Source organism: Capsicum annuum, unplaced genomic scaffold (assembly GCF_002878395.1).
Source record: "Capsicum annuum cultivar UCD-10X-F1 unplaced genomic scaffold, UCD10Xv1.1 ctg1706, whole genome shotgun sequence".
NCBI classification, from domain to species: Eukaryota; Viridiplantae; Streptophyta; class Magnoliopsida; order Solanales; family Solanaceae; genus Capsicum; species Capsicum annuum.
The window spans coordinates 550,080-557,432 of NW_025822696.1; the positions used below are offsets into that span (position 1 = coordinate 550,080).

A 7,353-nucleotide genomic window follows, 5' to 3' on the forward strand; every position below is an offset into this window, starting at 1 on the left:
CACTTAATGATCATATACAACTTACAAGTATCAAATTATGATTTGGTATGTCTCTATTCTCCTTTTCGGGAAATCCAATTTTATTTTTAAACATCATTATTAACCAGACAGTAGAAACCAAAATACCAATAGAGTACAAACTCGCAACACTAATTTAAATTGTGATTCTTTGTGAGCATGCAATGTCTACCAAGTAAAATTTTTTCTTTCCGAAACTTAGAAATTTAAATTAGCATGCTTAACACACATATATACGGGTAATACTGATGATTCGAAGTCACAATCTTAAGATTTAACGTGAATGAGTATTTACTATTTGAACAATTCCTGTTGTCGGCACTTAACCAATGGACTAATAAGCACTAAGTTATCAAGTTCTCTTTAATTTCATTTTATATTATCTGTTTTTTTTTTTTTTTGGTGCATATTATTTAGTATAGGGTCGTTTGGTTGGAAAAAAAAGTTATTCCGAAATTAATTATCATGGGATTAGTTATCCCGACATTAGTTATTCCATCTTCAGAAAGGGATAAAAATAATACTATAATAATCCCAAAATAACTAATCCAGGAATGAGTTATCCCATGCATTTTATCCCAACCAAACATGAAATAACCTCATATTAAAATTAATACTGAATTAGTTATCCCTTATGTCTCCTGACAAACGACTAATGGAGTAAATTCTTCAATCTGACATGATACAGCATCGTCTAAAGTGCATCTGCCCGACTTTTGGTTACTGAACTATCTCCTTGGAACAGATATAAACCGTTGAATTTATTCTTGTCTCTACTAATTTGTTGTATTTAATTTTCAGTGGTCCAGAAAGATTCACGGCTACATAACTTGTATTTATAAAAGCAACAGTAACTAGCTGCCAAGGTAAATTTGGAGTATAATTCTGACAGTTTACGGCCTTGACTACAAGTTCTACTACAAGAAGAACACGTATGGGAAAATAAAGAACAAAACATAAGATAAGAAACAGAATTTCAACCAACTTCTTAATATATTTGCTCGAAAAAAAGAACAAATCATAACTGAAACAAATGCTTGTGACTAAAGATACAAATGAAAAGATTAGCATAAAGTATACATTTTATATTAAGAAAAATGCAATTTTGGAAAAAATATACTTATCATTCTATATAACTATGTGACAATTAATACTCCGAAAGAAGATTATTTTTCAATCTTTTTCCCATCCCACTCATGCCTAGAGAGAACATTTTTATCATGATGGTATTAAGGGGGTCAAGGTTGTCAAACTGCCAAGTTTAAAGGTAATCAGGATGAAAAATTGTTTATGTGTGCCGTTCAGGAAGATGTATAAATTAGTGCATCAAGTTTAGGAGGATCTCGAGGTATTCAGTCTTTCACATTATATTAATTATTCATATGAAAAAAATATTTTTCTTTCTTACAAATTATTTACATGTATATAATGGTGCAGCAAATTATTTACATTTGATTACTGAAGTATCACTTCCGTGGAACAGATAATAACAATTAAAACTCTCTTATATACACAAGTTAAAGTTACATAATTACATTAAATTTCAAATTGATAAAGTATTTACATAAATCCCAAAATAATTACAATAATCCTCTTATTTAGTAATTTCTCTCTCCTTCAAAAAAGGTAGTTTTTTCCTCCCTCTTTATACATTCAAAGAGGCTGCTTTTTCCTCTCCTTCAAAAAAGGTCACTTTTTCCTCCCTCTTATTTGGTAATTCCTCTCTCCCAAAGTATTTACATTCAAAAAAGGCCGTTTTTTCCTCCCTTTTTTTCTCTCCCATTACAAATCAGTTTATCCTCCATTATTCAATCCCTTGTTTCACGCCTAAAATCAAGCAATCATAAGAGTTTATCATTGTAAGTTTTCGAACATTAATTGAACTTATTGATTTCATTCATTCATTTTTAATTTTTTTTTTAACTTCACCAAGTCAGAAAGTTATGGACTTGTTTGAGAAAACAAAGGCAAAAAAAATGGCGACGAATTATCAGAAGCTTCAAAAAATCTCAATTGGGTCATCATCCTCATCAGTAGAGCACAACGGGGTGGAACATGCCACGGAAAATGAATCTTGTGAACAGAGCACAACGATGTTTATTCAAACGATTGAATCAACGAAATCACTTACTCAATCTTCTGTAAGAATCTAAATCCTAATTATTTGATTATTTAATGTTTGTTTATATATTCTATTTCTGAAAATGAATGATCTTGCTTCGTTTTATATTTTTTTAATATTCTTTCAAAGATTCTATTTTGTAAAATCAAATTCTTCCAATATTCTTGGATCTAACTTTATGTTTCAAAGATTCTATTTTATATGTTTCAATATTTTATCTAACTTTATGTTTATTTTTTTGTTGAAACAGGCTAGCTTTGTGGTTGCAAGATAACTGCAATTTGTACACCGAGGCTACTCAAAAGAATAAGTGATTTGCTACGATAGGAAAAAATTACTTGTCATCGTGTCCAAAGATGTAGATTTTATACATTATACATTACTTTATTTAACACACTTATGTATAATGTAAGTTTTTGTATATATAGAAGAGACTGCTTTTGTATTTAGTCGAATTATAGAATTATAATCTATGAATTTTGTATAAGGTTACATTATACATTCTGGACAAGTTTATAGATAAATAATGTATAATGTTAATATTTTATATGTATGGTGTAACATTATACATTCTTGAAGTTTTTATTTGAAAGTATAAGATATAATATATCAGGCATTATACATTAGTTATTTTGGAAGACTAATGTATAATATAAGTCTAATGATATATATTTTCAATATGTTATACATTAGAAGTTCTTATTACATTAGTTGTGTTTTATGTTGTATTTTACAGTTAAAAAATCTTATTTTTGTATAATTTTTCATTATACTTTCTGTCAAGCTTATAGGTCATACATGTTTAAAGTGAAAAATTTAGATGTATAATATGACATTATACATTACTGCAGTTTATTTTAAGGCTTATATTATACATTAGAATAAGTATAAGGGAAACTTATACATTTTAAAAATAAACTGCAGTAATGTATAATGTCATATTATACATTACTGCAGTTTATTTTTAAAATGTATAAGTTTCCCTTATACTTATTCTAATGTATAATATAAGCCTTAAAATATATATTTTAATATGTTATACATTAAAAATCCTTATAAGATGCATTTTATGCTTTATGTGGTATACTACTGTTAGAAAGTCTTATTTATGTATAAATTTTCATTATACCTTCTGTCAATATATATAGGTCATACATGTTTAATGTGAAAAATTTAGATGTGTAGTATGTTATTATACATTACTGAGTTTATTTTTTAAATGTATAAGTTGCCCTCATACATGTGAAATTGTTGTGTATTTTACTTTGATTTTTTTACGAACATTGTCAATATTCAATTCCGTCGCGATCGTAGCAATCAATTTAAAAAAAGTTAATACTTTTAGAAATAATTATTGCATCACTTTTATAGAATTGATAAATGATTTTCAACTCCCAAATTTCGAAATGACGCAACAATATGGGGATGTTCATATTTTTTTTTCGAGAATTGAAGAAAGACGAAGACGGTTTTTTTTTTCTTTCAAAAACGTCATTAAAAATTAGGAAAACTAACAGTGATGTTTAAGAGTTTTTTTGAATTTAAATTTCAGTTATTTTATTTAATCATACAAAACATAATTATAGGTAATTAATGGCTTTATTTAAGGGAATGAAATATTTTATCTGATTACTCTTTCCATAAATATAGGAGATTATGTTTTATCATCTTATCTTAAATATAGGATTAACTGTTTTATCATATATTCGTGCTATGTATGATGGGCAGTCGAATGTATGAGTATATTTGTAAAATTTGAGAGAAAAAAAACTAGAAAAATTTTATGTAATTAGTTTCAATAGGTAGAGATTTATGTTGTTTACACTAATAACAAATCGTTGTTTTTGTGGTACATTTGGACCGGACTACTGAAAGTGGGCTTCTCAAGAAAAATTGGGGCTTCCCTCTAGTATTTTAGGTGGTCCAGAAAGATTCATGGCTATGTTTGTCTTTTAAGCACACAACAGCAACTAAATGCCAATTGCCTTAAGCAAATTTGGGTTTAGATTTCTGACAATTGGATGACTTTGACCAAAATATGGCAGAAATAGACAGGAAACACACGTATGTATGGAAAAATTAAAGAAGAAAAAACAGAAGATAAGAAATCCTAGTGGAGGTCCCTGACAAGAGAGAGGACTCCCATGATTCGTCATTGTAAATGTCAGAAATTGGAGACCAAATCACGTTTTGGCATTGAAAAGGAGCTCTCGTTTATTTATCAGCTTTGCTAGTAGTAAAAGTTGTAAGAATTAAATTAAATAGCCATTTTGAAGAATTGTTTGCCACTTTTCAAATTGAGATTCCTATATAGCTCTGAGGATAAGACTTTGGGAGTGAGGATTAGAAAGTGATCCATTCGTTTTGGTGAGTTAACTTCATGTAGTTGGGATTGCGTTACAGGAGTTCCTACGGCTTCATCTAACTATATTTGGCTTCGTCTACATCCAACCAATAATTTCTTTTCAACTTTGATCCGCCTATGAATCTTGATTCACCTTTATCTATCTTATTTTTTTCTATTTGTCTTGTAGGTATCTTCTCTAACGTATAACGGAAGCTCAATTAAACAAAAGAGACCAACTTACAGAGAAAACAAAATTGGATGATAAAATGGCAAAAAGAAAAGAGAAGCACTGTTGCCAAGGATCAAACCCGAGTTACCCGCGTGACAGTCAGGAAAACTCACCACTATACTACAACAGCTTGTTATTTAACTATACGCAACGAAAATATATAATTATAGTACCAAAGATGTGTTTTCTATGTGGAAGCTGAACCGCATCAAATTCTAATGCTTGAAGTTGGATTGAGGTGACCTACTACATTTCCAAAGAGATACAGTTTAAAAAATATCATAAATCAAAAGTATTGGAGAAGCTTATTTAATGGATTCTTACTGTGTTGCTTGAACTCTTCAAAATCTACCAACTTAGGATTCTTATTATAAGTCAAATAGGTTCTACTTCTAGAGTTAATGATTTATAGAAATCATTTTGCTCAGGGGCGGATCTATTCATTGTCGTGGGGGTGGCACGCCACCACAAACTTCGAAGGAAACTCTATATATATAGATATGCTGATATAGTCAAATATTAAATATGCCACCCATAATACCAAATCACTATATACTGTAAGTGGCAAAGTGCCACTTCTGTTGCACATAAGTTGTGGGTTCGATCCCAATTTGCATCATTTGTTTTTTTAATACTGATATAGTCAAATATTAAATCTGCCACCCATAATACCAAAACACTATCTAGTGCAAGTGGCAAAGCGGCACTTTTGTTGCCCATAGGTCGTGTGTTTGATTCGGAGTTGTAGCATTTATTTTTTAAAATTATTTTCTGTAAAGCATTGTTGACTAAAACAGGGCAACACACGTATATTCTACCATTTAAATGAATTATAAATATTATATTATGATATTAGTAATATTATTGAAAGATCAAGTTTTGTCATTTTATTATTGTTTTTTTTAATTAATTGGTTGGTTAATTGTCCTATATGAATAATTTGATCAATTGAATCGATAAGTAGTGACGGAGCCAGAAATTCAGCGAAGGATGTGCAAATTTTATTCTCAACTATGTTAAGAGTGTGCAAAATTAAATATACACTCATTATGATTAACATTTAACCTCTATTCACCACATAATTTTTTGACGAAGGATGTGCTTCTGACCACCCTTCATCAAAGGTGACTCCACCCCTATCAATAAGTTTACTTAGCACCCAGAGAGTTCGGATCCTGAATCCGCATCTTCATTTGCTTATCTAGAATTACAGGGAGATAATTTACATCTATGTATAGAAGTCAACACATGTTGAATGACACGATGGTTAGACGAAACCCGAACGGACTTGACTGTAGAAGTGGACCTACATGGTCCAAATGAAATCAATTGAATTTCCTTTGTCAAGAAATAACTTTGTACAAATAGAATAAATATTAGTTATTTTTATATATACAAGTTATTTATATAGTCAACTTTAACTTATTTGGAATTGAGACTTAGTTGTTATTTTAATAAGAGAAAATTCTTGTGTAGTAACAAAATGATTCAAGAATTGCTTTAGATCGTAGGTTCAAATTTCTAAGTGTGGCATTCTTGATTTTTTTCATTTGGTATTAATTTTATTGCTGCGCTAATTGTCATTGCTCTGAGCGTAGATAAATTAGCATGGGATAATATGAAATAGGTGGCAAATTAAACTTCAGAAAAATCGCACCTTAATGTTTATGTATGTGCTGTTCAGATTTTAAAAGGTGTAAATGAAAAATGAATAGGTATTTTTTTGAAAAGATATCAAGAGAAAGAATGCAATTTGATTAGGCACCTTTTCGGATTGGATGGTTATGACCTTTTCAATGGGTCATGACTTTTTCGAAGAGTTGTACCTTTATGAAGGGGTGCACCTTTCTGAACCGTTGCTTCTCTTCATGAAGCAACACCTTGATGACTATAAATACCTGAATTTTTCTCAGGTAAAGGCAATTTTTTAGTGAAAAAACAATCTTCTTCTTCCAAAACTATCGTGTGATCATCAAATCGTTGAGTGTGTTCAAAGTTTCTGAAAATTTGAGTTACCGCTATTTTCAGAAAGAGAATCATTTTATCCTGGGAGAAAGATTCCATTACCTCGGGTACTTGAGGAGAATAAATTTCTTAAGGATACACCGTGCATTCGGTGGACTTGATTCTCCAATTTTCTGCTTCATTTTCTTTTTTAAAGTTGATAAACACTTCATTTTGATAGTTCGTTTGATTATTCATTTGGACTTGTATTTGAAGTTGTTGTAACTTCATTGTAGTTCTTGAAAGTTGTTCTTGAACTTTGTATTGAAGTTTAGGTAGAAATATACAGATTACCCGAAATAACAATCTTAATCAATTTATTGAAAAAAATATTTTTTTTGTGCTTGTTTGCTGAATTTTTTTCACCATTTATAAATAAAGTACATTCATAATTTGTATTGTTTGGTTTCTAGAGATTAAAGTTTGATGCTTTCTACTCTGTTTGAACTTAATAGTGATTTGAAGATGTAAAAACTTCATCACGAGTTAAAGTTCATTCAGTTGACGATTATAAGAACATAAAAATTTCATCGTTAAACTAGAAATAAGTTGGTGTTTAAAGTTTATACAACTTTATAATTAGTATTCTGACATATTAAATTGATTGTCTTTTTGTGAAAGCAAAATGAATGT

The 7,353-nt window shown here is 29.7% G+C and overlaps 2 long non-coding RNA genes across 2 annotated transcripts; both read left to right on the forward strand.

Moving 5' to 3' along the window:
- The first annotated feature begins 1,700 nt into the window (after nucleotides 1-1,700).
- Nucleotides 1,701-2,718, forward strand: LOC124890380. Its single transcript, XR_007049133.1, has 2 exons — nucleotides 1,701-2,159; nucleotides 2,391-2,718. It is a non-coding gene; the product is annotated as an uncharacterized LOC124890380 (long non-coding RNA).
- A 1,542-nt stretch (nucleotides 2,719-4,260) lies between these two features.
- Nucleotides 4,261-5,029, forward strand: LOC124890381. The gene is made up of 2 exons (XR_007049134.1): nucleotides 4,261-4,507; nucleotides 4,675-5,029. It is a non-coding gene; the product is annotated as an uncharacterized LOC124890381 (long non-coding RNA).
- The last annotated feature ends 2,324 nt before the right edge of the window (nucleotides 5,030-7,353 follow it).